This window comes from Cupressus sempervirens, chromosome 6 (assembly GCF_028749045.1).
Source record: "Cupressus sempervirens isolate cs-2001-9-10 chromosome 6, ASM2874904v1, whole genome shotgun sequence".
NCBI lineage: Eukaryota > Viridiplantae > Streptophyta > Pinopsida > Cupressales > Cupressaceae > Cupressus > Cupressus sempervirens.
In genome coordinates, this window is record NC_143123.1 from 296,995,333 (window position 1) to 297,019,445 (window position 24,113).

Genomic DNA, 24,113 nt, shown 5'->3' on the forward strand with positions numbered 1-24,113 from the left:
TCTAAAATTATTTGTAAATCTCAATAAAACAATGCATGAAGTATTATTGAAGGAAATGGAAGAAACATTCAAGAATTTGCATATGCTCATGTGCAACTACATCCTAAGTACTAATCATAGGCCTAGATATATTTTTACAATAACCTAACATGTTATTAGAAAATACACATTAAACGATTCCTTAAAAATAAAAGAATTGTTGGTTTTGAAAAGAACAAAAAATTAAAGTACGTTAAAAGTCTATATATCAAATGTAGCCTTGTTGTACCTATTGCTAGTACTTAACTTCCTCACATGCTAGCCTTCATTTAAGTTGATGTTGTATATATGTCTCTTACATATAACTGTCAATTATATGTACCAACAAAATTGATTAAGAAAACAAAGAAAACTTGTGAAATACAGGACTAGATTTTATATCTGGGAGATATTCCTTTAATGAATTCTAAAGGAACTTTTGTAATAACTGGAAATTATAGAGTCATGGTCAATCAAATAGTAAGAAGTCCCAGTATTTATTACACTTGGAAATGAAAACCTTCGGGAAACATTATCTGGATAATATGAAGTAGACCTCTTTATTTCTAATACTACATCTTTTTTTGGTGGGAGAAAAGAGAAAACCTAATCATTTATTGAAAGTGAAGTTTGAAACTCATGTCATTGACCCATTCTGTTCTTTTGATTAAGCTAAATGTATTTACCTACCCTATTTTGGAAGTTTGGGTACAAGGACTAAAGAATAGTTAATTGAGCCATATGAGGTAGGAAACTCTTAAGTACGATTCTAAGGGAAGAAAACTTTTAGAAGTTACTCTATCCTGACCAAGGAGAATAGGCTATTCAACAGGGAGATCCTAAAATTGCAAAAGCTTGGTTTGATCAAGCTACTGAATATTGGAAGCAAGCTATAGCACTTGCTCCAAGAAATTATATCAAATCACGAAATTGGTTAAAGGTTATAGGATTTTTTGAGAATGAAAATCTCCCTAGCCTTTGCATTATCAATTTCTAATCCAAGTTGGATGTCTACTCCTTATTTCTCCATGTAAGAATTTCTTTTAAGGCAATAATTCAACACCAAGATCAAGAAGCTCAATAGATACCACAAGAGAGACTATTGATGATCAAATGAGAATCATAATAATGATCAAAATGATAATGGATATTAGATGATTGGATATGAGATGAATACACACTAGAAGTTCCTTGTATATAAAGGCAACTAGAATGACTAGGAGTCGGCAAAGAGATATACATCACAACTAAGCACATGTCCACCAAGAGTGGATTATCCTCCATTGAGCATAGGAGTTCATGCAATGATGCGAGGATAAGTTGACATAGGTGTATCTCATAAAGAGATGATGTAGACACCATGTGCTCAACTAAGTTGTTAACTCCTGTGTTGTCAACAAGAAAACTCATATGTCTATGCATATTCCTATGTATCTACATGACAATTAATATAAAAATGCATTATCCTAAGTAAACTTAAGTAAAGTGTAATAATAATTAATTATTTTCACTAACACCCCCTCGTAAGTGAAACTTAGGGGAATGCACTTAAGCTCAAAAAACTAAATGCAATATGAAATGTGGGTCCTAGCTACTAGGCCACATTAGGTACCCATGTACAAATACAATGCTCTACATACAATACTATGCAATGCAATCTCTTTCAAAATGGATAAAGAGGGAAAACCTCATGGGGAAAACCTCCTCCAAAAAGAGAGATGAAGAAATACAAGATGCATGCAAGGATGGAGTAATCAATACCCCCCTAGTGTGACATACATCATGTATATACAAGCATATATCCCCCATAAGAAAAAAATACATGATGGTATCCCCCCATATTGAACAATCTCATACAAGGATGTCATGAAGACAAAGAAGTATCCAGTGCCTAAAAATGGCATTTCTCCTTTTAGGAAGAAGATACACCAAGTATAGGTGCAAGTATACTTTCCATTGTGGATAGGAAGATGGATGAGGAATCCATATGTAGTATGTTATGGATGTTGCTTCTGAAGTATTCTCATATGTTGACAAGTCCTGGATGAATATAAATGCCACAAGCCAATTTGGTGGATGCCCAAAATAAGGTGGAAAAAAAGGTAACATGTCCATGTATGAAAGTGAATCAAACTCTGAAGACAAGGAATCATCCTTATAGGAAGATATTGGAAGAGAAGCAATGTAGCCTTCCCTCAATGATGGATGCATACCCATGAAAGAAGCTCCTTGATGACTGAAGAAGTTGTACCATGAAAACTAAATGATGTTCCTCCATGTAGGAAGAAGTGGTGCCACAAGTGTAGTAGAGAATGCTCCTCAACTTATAGGAAGAATCTTCAAAAGATATGATGTCTAAGGAAACTAGAATAAAATCTCCAAAGACTGATATGTCTCCTTTGAAGTAAAAGAGTCCTCCTCCAACTACTAAAAAGAAGTGTCCACAATCATGTCACTCTCAAAAGAAAGATCAAGTGGTTGAGGATCAGAGTGTTCCCTCACAACAAGTGAAGAAGAATTATCCTCAACCAAGAGAAGATGAATGTCACCATTAATGTCTCCCACATCTTCAATGTAAGACTCCACAAACAACACTGTAATGTATGGAAGGAAGATATACCATGAAGTTGAAATAGGAAGACATGGTGTTTCCTACTACACTAAATCAGGAGCATCTATGGCTAGAACTAGATTAGTAGAAGCAATAGGAGCATCAAAATGTATGATCTCAACTATAGTTATAGGTATCACAATTGGAGTGACTAGAGGTAGAATGTCCTGTAGTAATGGAGGTACTCATGGATCTCCATATGCTTCACAATGACACATACAAATGTCAAGAGGACTAATTGCCTTACTAAGAGGAGCAAAAGATTCCTTACTCATACCATTATACATAAAGCAAAGAAGAAGAGAAAGATGTCCCCAATTAGTATTAGGTGGAAATATCTTTGAATATAGATAAGAAAACACTTCCTTATGTTCTCTTAGATGATCAATCATCAAAGCACTCCATTTCTGATAGTTCCTTTTTTCAATTTGAATCTTAAACCCAAGTGACACTTTTGACATGACTCCATGAGATCAAATAATGTATACACCCCCAAAATGAAAAAAAGATCAAAGAAACCCCCCCCTAATGTATGATTTCGCACTTTATATTTAGTGTGATTACAATGGCCACTTGTCATTTTTGGGCCTAAGTGGACTTTTGATTTTGCTAGTTACAACAACAAATATGAAGCTATATCAAACTCAACAAGATAAGACATAATACCTCTTAAGGATCTAATTAATTACAAGTGCCAATAGGAAAAAATAAGACCAAAATTTGAAAGTACTATGTCTACTCAAAGTTATTCCAAACTGATGCCAAATCTAGAAAGTAAACAGAAAATCATGTACTTTCAAAAAAAATAGCACCTAAATATGTGTCCAGATGAGCTCGAACTAAGCCTTTGAAGTTGCAAAAATTGGGATTTGTGATTTATATAAAAATTCAAGAACAAAGATCTCAAACATTCTGCACCAATGTGTAGATCACAAAATTCTACCGCAAAACAAAAAAAAACCACTCGAAAAAAGGAGTTTGTATGAGGGAGATATCATTGTTTAAAAATCACCTTTGTAATTATTTTTCTTGAATAATCGTCGCCGCACCTCCAAAAATCAAATGACTCTAGATTTCACCTCAGATGTCCGATTTTAATGAAACAAAAGTTGATTTGGTGGTTTTTTGATATTCTGAATATGATGTCAATATCTAATTTGCACCACCAACCTTCAATCTTGAACTGCAAAAAAAAAATTCTCTCCAATGGCTAATCAATGAAGCTCTCATAGCTCTAATACCATGTAAGAATTTTTTGAAGGCAATAATTCAACACCAAGATCAAGAAGCTCAATAGATAGTACAAGAGAGACTATTAATGATCAAATGAGAATTTTAATAATGATCAAAATGATAATGGATATGAGATGAATACACACTAGAAGTGTCTTGTATATAAAGTCAACTAGAATGACTAGGAGTCAGCAAAGAGATAAACATCATAACTAAGCACATGTCCACCAAGAGTGGATTATCCTCCATTTAGCACAAGAGTTGGTGTGATGATGAGAGGATAAGTTTACATAGATGCATCTCATAAAGAGATGTTGTGGACACCATGTGCTCAAATAAGTTGCTAACTCCTATGTTGTCAACAAGATAACTCATATGTCTATGCATATTCCTAAGTTTCTACATGACAACTAATATAAAAATACATTATCCTAAGTAAAGTCTAATAATAATTAATTATTTACACTAACACTCCAATTGTAAATCCAATAAAAAATAAGAATCCTCCATTGCATCAAAATTGTATAAATCTATAGATAGTGACTAACATCAACATGAAACTTGATCAGTTTCTCTAACAAAATATTTGGACTTAGTTCCACCAAGACTTACTATCAACTAATAGGATGTGCAAAATTATAATCTCACATGAAAAAGTAATAGAAGACCATACTATTCACTTGTAGGACACTTCCTTAAGAAATTAATAATTTGTTACTAGAAACTAGAGTAATAAATGGAGGCATTTCATTGTTGTAATATAATGATTACTGATGTAATATTAAAAGGTAGATAGAGAACAAAGGAATTCATCATTGCTTTATAGTCTAAGATTAAAGACTAAAGATATTGGAATACACAAAGTGAAGTGGGCTATCTTTTGAAGAAAAGAAATCAATTAATATAAGGCATGCACTTCTATATTCAAATATGAATAGTCATTGAATCATCATTACAAGGTAAGTTGAAATATAGTAAAAATATATAACTACATTATACGTTGACTCAAGAAGTAATTCAAGTCACCCAAGAAGTAGTTTAATCATTAATTATGAAATTTTCTCATAATTGAATCTTTCATGACATTACTATATTTTTCCTTCATCACATTTTGGGATCCCTTCATAGTGGAATCTCTACTTAGTCGCCACTTTAAATTATATGCTTAAAAAATATCCAAGTGAATTTAGACAATGTTGTATATTTGTGATCATATTTGTAAGATCCCTCCTCATATGTACTTATTTAAACATGAATTTCTCTATCAAATCCTTTATAGGAGATTTGAATGGATATATGAGTATGAAAAGGAAATGGTATGGGAAAATGTTGTTGTTGTTTTTGCTAGAAACCATGTAGATAATATTATGATAATGATGGCTATCTTACGTATAATGATTTGATGATTGTTGCTATAATATAACTTAATACTTATCCTCATATGAGTCATTAGAAATTTAAAGACAAATATTATCAACTCACTAGAAGTGCCCTTAAGTAACTTAATTTTAAACATTAAAAGTACATTATGATGTGTTAAGGTTGTCAAGGTAATATGTACAAGAGGTTATACTTCTATATTGGGATGAGTTATTTGGTTGCTTGAAACTATGGTTTAAATAATAACATTGCATATTTTATTTAGCATACATTCGTATAACTAGGTGATAGAAGTTATAGAATTATATTATTATGATGATGGATATGAATTAAGGTTTTATGGTTTAAGTGTTCTAATGGAAATTTATATCAGTTGATATGTTCATGTTTTGATACTCTATGATTTGAGACTTGCTACATTGTTTGATTGTTTAAACATTGATTTGTACTAACAATGCTATGTGGTGTTTTACCTTATGATGATGATGTTATTTATGGTGCGTTGATGATTATGCTATATTCATTTAGATAGTTTGGTTTGATAATATTAAATTGATTGGAATTAGATTTAGGATAATTGTTGAATTATGTTTAAAAAGTGGAAGATTGAAACTGATGGACTACATCACAGTGTGTGAATTACACAAGTGTTTTATACAAATACTATTTAGAAATTATAAGTTCATTAGAATGAGATTATAGATGTTAAATGGTTAATTCAATTATATAAATTAGTTATATTTAATCAATGTGCAAAAATGAAAAAGTTTATTAAAATGCAAATTTAGAATGTTCAGTCAATTTATTATGCAATTTTCTTTATATATATGTGATTTCATCAAACTACTGATATTCAGATTGAGTGTGTAGGAAATTTTTCATGGAAATTTATCAAAGAAATAATAACCAACCCTATGTGCAAACTATAAAACCAATGTTGAATCTAATGAAGAGATTTGAACCTCATTGTCCAGTAATTTAATTCATGATTGTAATTTGTATGTATATATTAGGTTATTTTATTATGTAATTAGTGACATGTCAGATGTTGTGTAATGTAATTTTATAGTGTCATTTGACACTTGTCTTGTGTATCTGTAAGTGATATGTCTACTAAGGTTGGAAATGTAATCCTCAACCTAACTAACTTATTAGGAACCTAATTAAATCCCTTTTTGATTAGAGGTTTTTTTCAAGTCCCACAAATTAGGGTATTTATATTCAAATTCTTATAGTCACTTCTAGAGGCAAAAAAATGGTCCTAGGGGCCAATTTTAGTAAAATCTAAGTGCATTAAGTTTTAGGGGCATTTTTGACACTACTAGAACCCCCTAGTGGCTTTGTTGACATTTTAAATATCTCATTTTCCACATGTTTCAAAAATGGAGTGAACTCTTGACTTTTCCCCAAACCCACACTCCTTTCTAGTCTTTCATTTATGGTAGGGGACAAGTTAAATCCAAAGGACTAATGGAAAAATTTTTAATTTAATGTGGATAGGTGGGTAGGATTTGGAGGCCTTTTTAGAGGCCCTTGAAGGAGTGCGTGTCCACCCACTCTCTACTTTTTGAGGTATTAGGGTTTTGGATTTGGAGAAATAAAAAGGGATTGAGCTCTTCTTAAAAATAAATTTACCATAACACTTCTCATGGAAATAAGAAGGAAGAAATGAAAGGTGTATGGGCTCTTGCATGTCAATGTTACTGATCTTGTTTTGGAGATAAGGAGACGAAAGTATGGAAATTGTATGTGAATTCTAGCCTTGGAAGAGGCATGTTTCTTATATGTTATACATTTGGGATCTACTACATGGTAGTCCACCTTCACCCCTTTGTCATGGGTTCAAGGTGAATCTCATTGTGTATACCTTGGATGGGTGTTATTTTTGTGTTTGTGTTATTGTCAATTGGACTTGATTGTCACTCGGTTGAGTACAGTTTCTCCAAGATCGGCGGGTGGTCTCATTGAGACCTAGGTTAGTAGGTGAGCTCTCTATGGTTGGTATTGTGTGTATTTTCAAAATTGGATAGGTTCTTATGATGAAGAAAATTTGGATTTGGAATCTCGATGGTGTTCTTGAGTTACTTGTGTTGGAGACTTCTCCATTGTGATACTTCTTATTGTATCATGCCTTCATGTAAAGAAGATAGAGTTGTAACTTGATGAAGATCTATGAAATGGATGAAATGTTGTAAATTTCATAATTCATAATAAGAATTAAGTTATTTTATGGAAAGGTGTATGTTATGTGACAATGCTTCAATTGATTTCAATTCATTCATGTTCCTTGATATATTATTTTAATATAATTTAGAGTTGATTCTCCATAACTTACCCAATTGAATATTGGAATTAAATATTGTTAGAAAAAGGTTGATGATTATAAGATCTTGGTTTTATATGAGATATTTAATTATAAATTTGAAGAGTTTTGCTTGTGTTATTCATTTAAGCTCAATGTTCAAATTGATATATGTTCCTATAATTACATCTTCAAATTGTTTAATAGATTTAATGGTTAAACAATAGATTAAGGTTCTAATGGAAACATATGGAAAACTATCTTTAATCACACCCTTAACCTATAAAACAATATGAAACACTCTTGAAATTAAACCCCCATGAGAAAACACAAAAGTGAGGAAGAAAAATAGTAAGTTGAGAAAAAAACCAAAATATGCATCTACAAGATGCTGGAAAGTATATGGGGAAATGTTAAATATTACAAAAAAATAAATACAGAGAATATTCCTATTGTAAACACCTAAAAAATGGTCGTCTAGACTATTAGCCCCCTTCTTAGCGTTTTGGCTAATTTAATTAATCATTTACCTAGACCAAATTGCTAATAATCAATTAATTTGATAATAACCTATAGTTTGACTATGTTATCCTAAGTTCATTATTTGATTAAAATAACATGTCCCCTTTTAATTAAATAAAAGAACTCATTCTTCTAACCCATTTAAAGTGCACATATAAAGTCCTTTTTCTATTTTGCAATTAAAAGAAAAGGGCTTTTGAGACTTTTGTCTTATGTGGGAAATCAACTTATACTCTATTGGTTGACTTTTGTGTGCACATGGATCACTCCTCTTTTCAAATTCTATCATTGATCATCCACTATCTTCATCTTGATCTCTATCTTCTGTATGACTTTAAAAGGGAGAGACCTTTCCCCCTCAAAGGATCCACACTCTTGAATATTGTTATGTTACAGATTTACCATTCAAATTCTTGAGAGTTTTTTTGTGGATAACTTATGTTTCTTGTCTACATTCTTTCATCCATGGTATTTTTATCATATGGCATTCTAGGCTAGTTGCATGTTAATGTAGTTCTTTTGCAATAGCTTAGCTCACATAGTTTAATTAGTATGGATGTAACACTTTCATTTGTTTAGCTTAGATGCATTTTGCATTTCATCTTAGCTTACTTTCATTTTTGCATTACATATTCAAGAATTCTTTGACACTACCATTCTTTCTCTTGCTCAAAAAATCTCTCATCTCATGGTTTACTAGCAAGGGTTGTATTCCTAAGGTTCAGCTAAGAGCTTTCTTTATGCTTATTTGTATGCCTCTTGTACTCCATGACTAGGGAGCTCTAAGCCACCATTCAAGCTTTCTAATCTATGGAATACTTTGGATAGAAAGGTTTAGAGGAGTGCACTTTTTGAGTGTACATTTTTGGCACCCACCATGGGGCAGAGCATTAGGTTTTTTTTTTTCCCCCTTGCTTCCCCATTTTTATTGCATTTTTTCACTTTCTATCTGTACTTTCTTTTCTATTTTAATTGCAGTTCTCAGGTGATATTTTTCTAGTATCATACAACAGTTCTCATAATTGTCAAGCAATACTTTTTTTTGAAAATAATATCATACAACCATACTAAGAATTGTCATACTAGCATTATAGATTTTCTCGCCCAACTTAGTGATAAATATCACACAGGAAGATTCCGTCACCCACATATACTGTGGAGTATTGTATGACATTCTTCTAGCATAAACTATCACTGGGTTGGAATTTTCTTTCTCTTTGGAGTGTTTTGGGTAGTTTCTTAGTTGCTACTTACTATTGGCTATTCTTTATAGAGTCTTGGATATTTTTATAGAAGTCCAGTTGTAGATTTGTTTTTGTTTTAAGGCTAACTCATGGTGCTAACGGTTATGGTTGCAAGATTTTGTTTTGAAGCATTAAACATTGCCTAAAATTTCCTAAAAGAATGCATGTCAAAGCTTCAAATTTATAAGGGCTACTAATGATTGTTTGTAGGGCTGCCTGACGCATAAAAACCCAACTTGTTTTTTTTTTAATTTCAAGTGTAGCATCTACTAGTTATTCTTTTTTTAGGCACATTAAACTTGTGATTGAGGTTCTTTGGTGATAGGAGAGTATGCTCTTCACCCTTGCAATGAATTAGAAATCTTGACCCACCTTTGGATTTTGAAAGCAAGTGGATAATTGGATCTTCTTGGCATGTTTGGGGGAAGCAATCAAGATAGGAGAGTATGCTCTTGACCTTTGAGGTGAATCAGAAATCTTGACCCTTGAGAGTGGATCCATTTTGTTGTAGTTAGGATCTTTTAGAGGGTCTTCTCTTGGACAACCTAAGAGGAATGGCCCAAGTGGGAACAAGAAAATTACCCAGCTCTTCCAACCCACTATAAACTCAAGGCTATCAAGGACACAAAATCTTGGTAGATGTAGTGTTTGTCTTCACTTAGTGTGATCATTTATGGGATTTTGACCATAGGGAGATCATGAGGCAAGAACACTTAAGGTTCTCTTGTGGCCATGAGTTCTATTACCCACCACAAGGTGGAGTGTCCCTTAATTGGGTGCAAGAGGAACACTACAAACAGAAGCCCTTTTTAGACACCCTAAGTTAGTATCTACCCTATTTTTCCACTCAACTTCTTGGTGCAAGGATCGATCCTAGTTGACTACCTAGATCACCCCAAGATTTAGACTCACCATATGTGTTCCTTTGGTTGTGCTTATGGAACTTCCATGACAAAGCCAATATCTTTTGTGGGAAACTACTTGGTGTGAGGCAAAGGAGCATCAAGCATGGGCCAAGTTGTTGAGTAATGAACCATGACCTTAAGGTAGATTTCTTGGCTATTATTTTTGAATATGTTGACCAATGTTAACATTCTTATATATCAAACTTCCTGGTAATATTGGTAGAAAGGTTGTTCTAATATCACAAGTGCATGTTGGAAAGGTTGTTTTTACCCTTGTTCAACAATTTGAGACATGTTAACACCCCTATTGTTTGCAAACCTTGCTGATAATTGACATGAACTAAAATTTCCCACTGTCTAATCTAAAAACCACTTGATTGATCAACTGAAACATAAAATTTTGGAGTCAAACTTTTCCTTTTTGCACAAAAACTATCCCTTTATCATTTGTTCACTAAATAAATATCACGTGACATTATTTTTCACAAATTGTGTCATACATCTTTACTAAAGTCTATCATCCCAGTATTCAAAAGTATGTCATCTCGCCTTGGGTGAACTTTCATCTGCAAGAAAAGTATCACATGGGTGTTCTAAATTGTGTCGTACGATGTATTATGTTGTCCTAATATCACCTAGTCTCTGAAAAAGTATCGCCTAAGATTATTTGCTATCAAAATAGAGTCTATGTTCTAATTTTTTTGATCTAAGGTCTCATCACTTCCATCCCTCTGGTCTTGGTTTCACATCCATGTGTTAGGAAACTGTCCTAAGTTGAAAAGATGGGTTTAGTCCATCAGATGTAAGTCTTGAAATGTCACTGATGAATCACTTGTCAAGATCTAGTTACCATTCTATTTTAGCTATTTTCTATTGAGCTTCTTGCTCACTCACTCGGCTTAAGTCACCAATGCTATAAATTCTTGAGCATTGTTTGAAAAACCATCTATTATACTTTGACAAGTGACTAATCTTGATTGTAAGAGCTTCAAATTTGACTTACTTTTCTTGTCCTATTAGAAAAAGACAAGTCCTTACATGTCGGTTAGAAATAGATTTCAAGTTGGAAGTAGTAGTCATACCTCTTTTTTCTTCAAACAATTAGAAACCCCACCTAGACATCCTCATGGAAAACCTTGTGTGGAAAACCCTAAACCTATTAAAACACAAATAGCTAACATTAGGCATAATCCACTTTACAACTTTAAAAACCCATTCGATACACCTAGTGAGACACCTAAGGGTCAGAATGGTTTGTTCATCATGGTGTACCCCGATGAAGTCCAATGCCACTTAGAAGAACATGCACATGAAAATCAAAGGATCCTAGAAGCCATGTACGCTAGGGAGAAAGAACATCAACAAGTTGAAAACAATAATCGTACCCACCATGAAGGGAACAAGGGGACTTACTCTCAAAATCCTTTTGATGGAAATGATGGCAACAACACACCTCCAAGGACTCTTAGAGTCATCATAGGTGCATCCTTTTCTCATCATGAAAGTGATGAAGAGGTAACTAGTGAGGATGTTATAAAATTCCAACAAGACAACTTTGCTCAAAAACTTATGCTTAGAGCTTTAGAGGAAAATGAAGACCAATACTTCCACTACATAACAACAAGAGGATGGAAACTCCCTCAAGATTTTGATGTAGAGCACATAATTCTAAAACAAGAACCCACTGAGGCTAAAATCTTAAGGAAAGAAATACAAGAATTGAGGAAATAATTTGCACAACTGTAGACTTCAAAAGAACTACTCAAAACTTCATTTGTTGAGTCAATATGCGCTCTTCCATTTTATAGAAGTCTCTACATGCTACCATTTTCCAAGGATATAGAGGTTCCTAAGTATGACAAATATGATGGAAATGGTGATCCTCATGATCATGTGAGACATTTTTATGCTCTTAGCATGGAATTTATGGATGAAGACACCTTTCTTATGTGATTGTTTCTTAGGATTCTAAGAAGGAAAGCTATGAAATGGTTCACCAAATTGAGTCCTCCTCTTAAAACATTTGACAAACTTGCACAATTTTTTATCTAGCAATACTCCTATAACATTCAACATCCTATAACAGTGCTGGACTTATGCAACATCAAACAAAAAATGTGATAACTCTTTACAACATATCTTCAACGATGGAGATCCTTATACTCTCACTATCGTTGAGAAGTTCCTGAGGCTGAAAATTGATATTTTTTTTAGTATACTTGTTCCAAAGTTATACTTTGATCTAAGGAAACAATTATTTACATCCTTCAATGCAATGGTTGAGAGTGCATATTGCATTGAAGATGTTGCTATCAAAAAGGGTGACATTATTATAAACAAAAACAAGAACAACAATGGAAATGGAAAAGACAAAGGTAAACCTTGGAATAAAAACAAGTACATTGTCAATGATGGAGTAGTGGACACTCCTAAGACCAAGGAAGTTGTGCTTAGTCTTTCTACTACCATTTATGCTACAAAGCAACAAGAAAATGCAAAACCACAAACATTTGACAAGTGCTCTAAGTTTACCAAGAAATGACGTGTTTATACACCATGGGTTGAGCCCTACGAAGTGGTTTTTAAAACTTCAATCATAAACAAGCTAATTACTTTATCAGATAATTTTTGACCCTATGACCCACCTGTCAAACCCCCTTGGTGAAGAGTGGATCATATCTGTAGTTATCACCAAAGTAAGGGTCACAACACTAAAAACTATTTCAAGCTCAAAGATATAATTCAAGATCTTATTGAGGAAGGAAAAGTTGTTACAGATGGTCTCATCAAAAATGTTGATCACAAAGCTTTTAAACAACCTTTAACAGAATATGAGAAAGGTGAAACCTCTAAAGCTACTAAAAATAATCATGATGACAAGATTAGCTATGCTTATGCTGACAAAGACAATATTATAGACATGTTTGAGCCTGTTGAGTATTTATGCATGGAAAATTCTAATGATGACAACCGATATGTAGATGAATGACCTAGAGTTGTCTTAAAAATGTGCAATGCTCCTCAATACCATAATGACTCTAAGCCTAAGGTGGTGCTCCAGGTGACCGATTCTTTCTCATCACAAAGTGAACCACTTAATGCTATTACTAGGGGGAAATCTAAGGTTGTTCTAAAAGTTTCCCATGATCCTAAGAATGCTTCATCTTCTAAACAACCAAATTCTTTTAGGATCTCCAACTATGACCTTGTCAGTCAACTACAATGTACCCTGGTTCAAATTTCCATTTTTGAGTTGTTGGAATTATCCCCTTTGCACAAGGATATCCTCAAAAAAGCTTTACATTCTACCAATGTTCGCACAGATATTAGTGCAGAATGATTCCAAGCTATGGTGAACCATATCTCTTCACCTCACTATCTCACCTTTTCTAAAGAAGATGACCAAGCTCTCAGTCATCCCCACAAACTTGCTCTGCATGTTGAAGTCCAAATCTTTCACACTCACATTCGTCAAGTCTTGATAGAAAATGGTGTAGGGTTAAACATCATTTCATTCAATGTAATCCAACAATTGGGCATGTTGGAATTTTCCATTGACCCTAAATGAAAGATCACTATAAAAGCCTATGACAAGATTGAAAGACCTTCCAAAGGTCTAATTGTGCTTCCAATTAGAGTTGGTCCCATTGAAAAAAATGGTTTTTTTCAAGTACTAGACATACCACCTGCATACAATTTGTTTTTGGGATGACCATTGATTCATGACATGCAAGTAGTACCCTCTATGTACCATCAGTGTATCAAGTTCCCTTTTAATGGTACTAAACTAGTTGTCCTTGGTGATAATTCAATGTCTATCAACATGTTATCTGTTGTTGAAACACTGGTTCCACATAATCACTCTTCTCACAAGCAGATATTGTCCTTTATAGAATGTGAACAAAAATTAAAAATGATGAGCCTTGGTATGGGAAAATACACTCTAGACTCTATTTTTGCCCTACCTATTTCCCCTCAATCTTATGGGAAACCATCTACTAAAAAGAAGCCCTTTGCTTCTGCTATGACCCTTTTTGGCACTTTTGTGTAGTCCTCAATTTCCCTAGAAGCAAAAAAGGAAGAACAAGCTATTAAAGATTGGATATATAGGGGAGAGGAAGACGAGGAGGACATTATAGTCACCCTCCTATTTCTCCTAAATGATATGGAAAATGATATAAGATGCTTGCAAACATGGGCTATTAGGGCCATGGATCCTTAACTAGCAATAAAAAGGCTCTAGTTGAACCTTTAAGTCATACTCAAGGTCATGATGCTCAAGATGTTGCTGCCCTAAGATTTGGGTTAGAGAATAATATACCAACATTTTCTCAATGTGCACTCATATCTAATGAATCAGATGACAAAAATCCTCCCTTTGTTGCTACCACTTCACAAGACAAAGACTTTATGCCCATAACTTCTCTTCTTTGGGGAGAAGAAACATTTACCACCAATGACGATGTTGAGGATTCCATCTCTAGATAGCTAGAACAAGATGAATTTGACCCTAAAGATTTAAATAGAGGACAGATTATAAAAAATATTGCTTATCTAACTACTAGAGATTATAGTATAGACTCTCAAGAGTATGAATGGGAAATTTTATCAAATGCCTCCTATGAACTCGGGGTTAATGTCATTCACACTTATGCAATCCAACCAAATGGGGTAGACAAGTCTAGTATAGGGTCAGATGAGTTTGGCTTGCAAAATGCCTTAGTGGGCCACACTAGTTCCTCTAGGACTATTCTTGATCTAGATACCTTCGTGACATTTACTATAGCCTCAACTTTGCATGTCACTAGAGATGACTATTTTCACATTGATAACTGTGAAGCTTCTACCTCACTCTCATTTATTCATCTTGATCTCATAGATTGGTCCATTCAACACCAAAAATCAGAAATATAGTCTTTCTAAAATGACTATGGGATCACCTATTACCTGAATGCCATTTAACTTGTCACTTCTTCCACCAGTGAACCCAAAATTCATACGATGGAATCAGATATCAAGTATCTTAGTCATAAAATTAAAAGAAAAAATAAATGGTCAGATGGAAAAAACCACATTGTGGCAGTATCTAAGCCTAAAAATAGTAAAAATAAAGATGTATCTAATGGTGAAAACCTCTTTGAGGAACCTACAGATGAGGTACTTGGTAGTCTGCCAAGCTATTTTTAGGACAGATCATTGATTCTCATTGAGCCTACATAGCCTATCAACTTAGGGACAAAGGAATCTCCTAAAATCATTCATGTAGCTCAATCACTGTCAACTAAAGAAAAGGAACACTTTGCCCAATTTTTTAAAGACAAAAAGATCAATTTCACATGGACATACTCAAACATGCCTAGGCTTGACACAAATCTTATCATGCATCATTTTTCTAATTCTCCTGATATGAAGCATGTTAAACAAAAGTTGAGAAAGATGCATCCACATATAGCCTTGTTGGTGAAAGTAGAATTGGAAAAAATCTTGAGTGCAAATTTTATCAAAGCTATTGACTATGTAGAATGGATTTCCAACATCATACTTGTATCCAAACATGATAAAATTATATGAGTTTGTACTAATTTTAGAGATCTTAACAAAGCATGCCCCAAGGATGACTTTCTACTACCAAACATCAATATGATAGTGGACATGACTGTGGGTTATGAAATGTACTCCCTTATAGATGGGTTTTCTGGGTATAATCAAATTAAGATAGCTCTAGCTAATCAAGGGGTACTTTCTATTGGAATGTCATGACTTTTGGGCTCAAGAATGCTGATGTTACCTATCAAAGAGAAATGACCACCATATTCCATGATATGATGGATAAAAATTTGAAAGACTATGTTGGTGACACACTGGAAAAATCTAGAAAATGAGATACACATCTTGAAGACCTTAGTCTAATATTGGACCGTATGGAACAATTTCAACTTAGGCTAAACCCAAAAAAGTGTGCCTTTAGTGTCACTTATGGAAAATTGCTAGGCTACATTAACTCAGCAAAAGGTATTGAGGTTGATCCTAAAAAGGTCTAGGCTATCATGGATATGCCTCCTCCAAGAAATATCAACCAACTTAGAATTCTACAAGGATGTCTACAATCCATAAGAAGGTTTACTTCTCAATTGGCTAATAAAGCTCAAAATTTTAACAAGAATTTGCATAAAGGCTCTACTTATATCTGGAACAACAAGTGTCAAAAAAGTCTAGACCAAATCAAAGGATACCTGGAAAAACCTCCAGTTTTGATGCCACCTATTCCAGGAAAACCTTTGATCATGTATATCTCAGCTACAACTTCTTCTCTAGAAGCACTATTAGCCCAAAGTGATGAGACTAGAAAAGAACGGGCCATATGTTATATTAGTCAAACTTTGTTTTCTTATGAGATGAACTATACTAGCATCGATAAAACCTGTCTCACATTTGTCTTTGCTTCTCAAAAACTTTGACATTACATGTTGGCACATACAGTTCACCTAGTTTCTAAAATTGATCCTTTGAAATATTTTTTGAGAAAAGTGGTGTTTACTAGTTGTCTAGCTAAATGGATGATGATTCTTTCAGAATTTGACATTCAGTATGCCAAACGTAAAGCCATCAAAGGACAAGCTCTAGCCAACCAATTGGTTGATTTTCCACTAGAGGACACAACACCTATACAAGTTGAATTTCCAAATGCCTCAATTATGTACATCACTAAGAGAACTTGGAAAATGTTCTTTGATGGTTCTCATACATAGAATGGAGCTGGAGCAGGTATCTTGTTTGTTTCCCCTCATAGATATACAATCCCTAAATCTTACAAACTCTTATTCCCGATACAAACAATATAGCAAAATATGAGGCTTTAAACAATGGGATCAAGAGGGCTCTTGAATGGAGAAAAACTAAATTGCATATCTATGGAGATTCTCGACTTGTTATTAACCAAGTGAACAATGACTATCAAATGAAAGATGATAATTTTATACCTTACAAAAGGTTGATAGATTCTCTAAGGAACTACTTCACTTTTGTAAAATTTTAGCAAATTCCTAGAGCCAAAAACAAGGCAATCTGATGCTATGGCCACTAGCATCTATCTTGAAATGACAAGAACATGAATCTTGATTTGAGTTCCTAGTGGAGGAATTGTGTCATCCCACCTATGATTCTTTCAATAATGAAGTGATCTACACTATTGTAAGTGACGATTCCTCCCACTATGTGGCCATCTTCTCCTACCTGCATGATCAAATTGTTCTTGAGAACCTCACATGCAACCAAAAATGCCAATTCCTATGCAATACCTCATATTACACTTTGGTCTTTGGTGACTTGTATAGGAAGGGTCTATACGAAATGTTGCTTAGGTGTTTAGAACTAGAAGAGTTCAAAAATGCACTTTTTAAAGTCCATGATGGCATTTGTGGGGTACATTCTAATGGCCTTACACTTGCTTGAAAGCTACTTAGGATGGGTTATTACTGGCCAACTATGCAAGCTGATGTTGTTTGTTATGCCAAGTCCTGTCAAAAATGTCAACTTCATGGTTACTTAATTTATGCTCCTAGACTTGAGCCGATTCCTTCTATGAGATATTGGCCATTTCAACAATGGGCCTTTGACTTGGTAGGAAAAATTCACCCAAGTTCATCTAGTGGTCATAAATTCATCATTACAACAACTAAATATTTCACCAAATGGGTTGAAGTCATGCCACTATTTGCTACTAAAGGAAAACATGTTGCCCTATTTATACTAAATCACATCATTTGTCGGTATGGCATTCCTTCCTCAATTGTCACTAATAACAAAGGAAAAATCAAGAATACAGACCTTAGATAGCTATGCAAGAAGTTTCAAATCAAACAACACTAGTCTTCTATTTACTACCCTCAAGGGAATAGCCAAGCGGAGGCTTCCAACAAAAAATTGCTAAAAATCTTGCATTGCATAGTTCATAAGTTTGGGAGAGATTGGCACTTATAGATAAATCCGGCACTTTGGGCCTACAAAACTACCATCCATACTCCTACAGGGGCCACTCCTTTTTCTTTAGTCTATGGTTCTGAGGTTGTTCTCCCATTAGAAATAGATCCCCTCATTGCGAGTCTCCTTACATGGATTGATAACTGATGAAGACCATAGAGCTATGCAAATACAATAGTTAGAGACTATTGATGAGCATCATAAGGAAGTTTTTGATCATATGAGGGCTTATCAAAAGTTCATTTCTACTTAGTATAACAAGAAAGTTCACCCACATGAGTTTCAAATTGGTGACCTCGTGCTTAGGGAAAATCTGAAAAATTAGCAACATAGAGAGCAGAAGGGAAAGTTTGAAGCTAACTGGTTAGGCCCATACATTACCACAGTAGTATTTGGGTCTGGTGCTTATTGGATGTCTACTCCTAAAGGTAAAGAACTTGTAGAACCTATCAATGTCCTACATTTAAAGAAGTTCTATGCTTAGAGGCTTAATACTCAGTTATCTTGTACATATCTATGATCCTGAAAAAATCCTTAAAATTAGAAAATGTCCTGAAAAAATGATCATCTTAGTGAAAACCTAGCAATAGGTGCTTTGATCTATCACCAAAAAAATACAAAAAAATTGAAAAAAAGTCCTAAAAAAAATTAAAAAATTTGCCAAGTGGTGAAAACCTGGAAACATGCGCTACTTGAAACCCTTGCACCTATGTCTATCAGTCTTAATCACCCATTTTTCTATACATTTCCTAGCTTGGTATTGTTTCTTGTCCTTGTCTTGAGGGCGCCACTGCTTAGCCTATTTAAAGGTTTCCTTGTGCATTAAGGTTTCATTGGCAACTCATAAAAATAGTGTTTTTCAGCACTACTCCCCCAACTTGACATCAAGTGTTTCTCAACACTTTTCAAATAGTTTACCTATAGTCTCTGATGTTGTGATATTTCTCATTATCAGAATCAAGTCTTGAAGAAATGGCCCAATGACACACACACACACACACACACACACTTAAAACACTTAAACAACTAAGCTATGATGAACTTTATCTACTTTGTGTGTCGTCTATGATGATTTATTTGCTATATATTCCCTCCCTAATAGTCTTTCAAGGATGTCATGGACTAGAAGATAGGGGGCATGGGGCATGGTGCATGTTTTATTGATTTCTACTTGTGGGTATACTTTATTTGTCTATAGTGTTTAAAGCATTCATGCTTGTCCTATTTGACACTTTGACTTATAAACGTATCATCCTTATCTATTTTTACAAGACCATACTCGAGGTTATCCTAGCTCTTATGCCTTGATATAAGTATAATCTTGTTATACTAAACTTAGGGAATCTAATCACGTAGTCATCCTGACTTACATGTCTCTGATGCCTAGATTAGATTTCCACATACCTATCTGATAGCAATCATATTTATATCCTCATAGCTGCACTAGTGATGGTTGTATGAGCTCATGATGTCTATAATAAATGCTCAATGATGAAATAAGAGTCTAAATGTTATGTGTCCCTTGCAGGTAAACCACTTTGCATGTTAGATTGCATTATAGGTTCATTTTTTAGCTTAGTCTTGCATTCCTGTATATTGCAAGAGCTCTATTTTAATCTTTTGCAGACATGTCAGCTAACTACTTTTGCATCTGTCTTCTTTATCATGTCTTTCATCTTCTTTATCTTTTTCTTCATCCTTTGCTATCTTGTCATCATAAGGGGTTAATCTAGACATCACATTCAGTCTATCCCAAGTGTCACATATTTTGTGAAACATAAGTCTATATCACATACATGAGAGCTAAAAATATCATACACAAGAGAGATACATGAGCATATACACATAAGTATCCAAACAATGCATACATGAGTAAGAAACAAAAACTAAAACATCACATAAAACTAAAAATGTTGAAACATCCATTTGAGACAAGTAAAAAAAATTGCTGATCAAATCCAGTATCTCATATATATACCAATGTGTCATAATACATATACAAATGTGGGACCCAAAATCTAGATATCTGTCTCAAAAATACATGATGTACAATTAAAATTGTCAAAACTATCATAATCGACCTATGACTGGCTTGCACCCTCTCTAGCTAGTGGTGGTCCTGGTGGTGGAGCCTGTCTCCTATCTGGCAGCTACACTGCACCCTCTGATTTGCTTGCCCACTCTAAGTAATCAGGAAGTCCCTGTCCTAGTGGCACCACACCCCTTTAGGCAACATAATAATAAGTAGCATGTACACCATGATGAGAGGCCTCTCACCTCCCTGCATCTTGCTCCCTATGGAGCTCATCTCCCTGATCCCACTCATCCATAAGTTGCTAATCTCATACTACAATAGTGACCCGAGCCACTTGTAGCCCTATCTATAAGGGATGGATCCTCATGTCTCGGTCATCAACCCCTCAGGCTAGCTATTCTACCTGCACCTCTACTCACTCTGCTTTCCCTGCTTGTTACCACCTTAGTGGCACCTCCTCCTCCTCCTCCTCCTCTCTGGTAGCCAGTGCTCATGTCCTCCTCCTCCCAGAGTGAGAGCTCTCTCCAACCTCCATCCACCTACCTCCACTACCTCTACCTCCTCCCCCACCTCCACCTCCCCTATATCCCCTTGCTATGGGCAATGCATCAGGCTCTATAAATTGAGGAAACAAGTTTCTCTGCATCTCATACAAATATGATGGGTCAACCCCTACATCTACCACATCTGGGTGATAATCCCAAGTAGCCCAAACTAGATCTACTATCTCTCATACTATTGTATGATAATCTAACATAGGCAGCCAGCCCCATGCCTCATTAGAATGAAAATGAGCATAGGTGGTGGTCTCCACCGATATCACTTGTCACTCTGCAAATTGCCACCATACTTGGTTGATCACAAATCACTCTACAATCTTTGCATGCCTACCTAGCAGTGGCCTGTTATACCTCATGTAATCCAACTCCTAGGAATTGAACCATCTCTGACACTCTCGGTAAGGTCAACATGTGAAAGTAGTCAACTCATCAAAAATACACTGGTAATATGTAACATCCCCACTATGAGTTTGTGGGATAAATCCTCTATAACCGAAAATGTACGAATGGTTTCACTCTTGTGGTTGTACCTGTGGTTAGATCACAACAATGTGCTCCCAAGCCTAGATTTGTGCAAACATTTCCTTGCATGCCTAGTAATGGCCACTATGGTATACTACCTCATGGAGCTCATGATACATATCTACTAGAATAGATGGCCCCCATGCCTTCCAACATGGTCGTGTGATCATATCTAGCACCAATTGACCCCATCCTAGTGGGAAGCCCTTCTGGCCCCTATTGGTCACCAAGGCCTAGGCTACTATAGAACATAGCAAGCTAAGAAGAGAATAATCCATTCCATACTCATCAATGAGTCACTCCTAGCTCAGATGATGGTCTAGGATGGTAACATCCTGGAACAACTACTGCATCATAGCTTGCCCCTCTATCAAGGTCTAATCATAATACACCTATGACATTCAACCAGACTTAGAACTAATATCCCTTCCATCATATTAGCACTCAAAAAACATAACAAAGCAATCAAACATACAACTCACTAGATCACCATAACAAAGCACTTGTAGAATGTGATATACATCCTCTAATGTAATTGAGGCCTCTCTGGTTGATTGATGGAAGGTATTATGCTTACTATGCCATTGCTCAGCTAGTGCGATTAGCAATTCATGGTTCACCCATAAATGGTGCATCCATATAACCCATCTCAAACCCATGGTTGCTATTGCAGCATGCTTATCATATGTCAAATGGTGCACAACTTGCAACCCCACCACTTTGGGGGCTCTAATAAGCAGTGTTGGAAATACCTCTTATAATCATAAAACATGTAGATATTAGTACCCAATCAAAAACATGATCATAATGCATAAAAATCAATGAAAAAAGCTCAAAAATAATCTGTGTGATACTTTTTTCACACACAAGTGATACAATATGCTAGAAAGATATCATGCAATGCTTTTTGCAAAGTTGTATGGTATAATTCTTTCATATGATATTTTGCACCAGTGTAGGTGACAAATGGGTATGGCCCATATGACAAACCTAAAACTACCTATGCAACACTTTTTCTACTACAAAATATCACCCGATATTTTATCAAGTACCCGTGTGATAATTTTAAAATATCACACAATATTTTGCATTTAAAACCTTAAAATGTGTGAAAAAGACCAAAAAAGATGAAAAAATGACAAAAAGAGTAGTCACTTACTGGTGCCTCATAGTGCTCTGGCTGGTTATGCAATTGGTTGTGCTCAAAATAGTGTCAGTGAGTTGGAGTGTTTTCTAAATCCATGATGCTCTCTCAACCACTCACAAGCTCTCACAAAATCACAAAAGACAAATGATTTCAAAAATGATACGTGGGCCCCTTTTATAGCTTCCAACCTCATTTTGACCTAATTTTAAAACTCCTCAAAATTCTATGAAAATTGCACCCCTAGCTAATTTTGACATCCTGGATCCATTTTAGGATCAAAATCAAAATCCAAGTTCATCTTGATGGTAAAAATTGCATTTTAAAATTCTACATTCTTCTAAGTAGTTAGCTAACCTTTTGAGGTCTAATCTCCAAATCATCACTAGGGCAACTTCATTTCTTCATGTCTCCATCCTTTCCATGCTTCATATCTACTCAAATTCACCTTTTCATGTCTAAAATTGACCTTTCTACTTGATTTGACCTAATTTTTATGATGCATTCTTCGTGGTCAACTCCAGCCAAACTAGGGCATCCTGCACCTTCTTAATAGTCAATCTTTTGTTCTAATCATTTATCTTTCATCTTGGACATTGCTATATCTTGATTTTTCTAATATCTATCTTGTTTTTGCACCCCCTTACCTCATTTCAATTTTGATCCTGAGCGGGAAAAAATACCCTATCATCACTTGCTACAACTATCTATTTTCTTAGGAGAATTTTTTTTATCTTTTTACTTGCTCTCAATTTATCTGCTTTGCTAGGCATTAGCATTCTTCTTGAATTCTGACATCATCTTTTCCTAGTGTTCAATACTACTACTATTAGGTTGTACATTTAGGATGTGCTATCTCTTTCTGCATTTCGTCCTTCGAAATCAGATATCTATAATCTACTGCTGCCTACTTGGCTTCTATTTTCTTTGACATAATGTGTTCCAGATCGATCACACATTAGTCAAAGAGGGGCAAATATAATCACCTAAAAATAGTCATCTATACTATTAGCCCCCTTCTCAACATTTTGGCTAATTTAATTAATCATTTACCTAGACCAAATTGCTAATAATCAATTAATTTGATTATAACCTATAGTTTGACTATGCTATCCTAAGTTCATTATTTGATTAAAAGTACATGTCCCCTTTTAATTAAATAAAAGAACCCATTCTTCTAACCCATTTAAAGTGCACACATAAAGTCCTTTTTTCTATTTTGCAATTAAAAGAAATGGGCTTTTGAGACTTTTGTCTCATGTGGGAAGTCAACTTACATTCTATTGGTTGACTTGTGTGTGCACATGGATCACTCCTCTTTTCAAATGCCACTATTGATCATCCACCATCTTCATCTTGATCTCTACTATTTGTATGACTTTAAAAGGGAGAGAGCTTTCCCCCTCAAAGGATCCACACTCTTGAGTATTGTTATGATGCAGGTTTACCATTCAAATTCTTGAGAGTTTTTTTGTGAACTTCTATTTCTTGTCTACATTCTTTCATCCATGTCATTTTTATCAATCTTCTAGTTGTATGATAATGTAGTTCTTTTGTAATAGCTTAGCTCACATAGTTTAATTATCATGGATTTAAAACACTTTCATTTGTTTGGCTTAGTTGCATTGTGCATTTCATCTTAGCTTACTTTCATTCT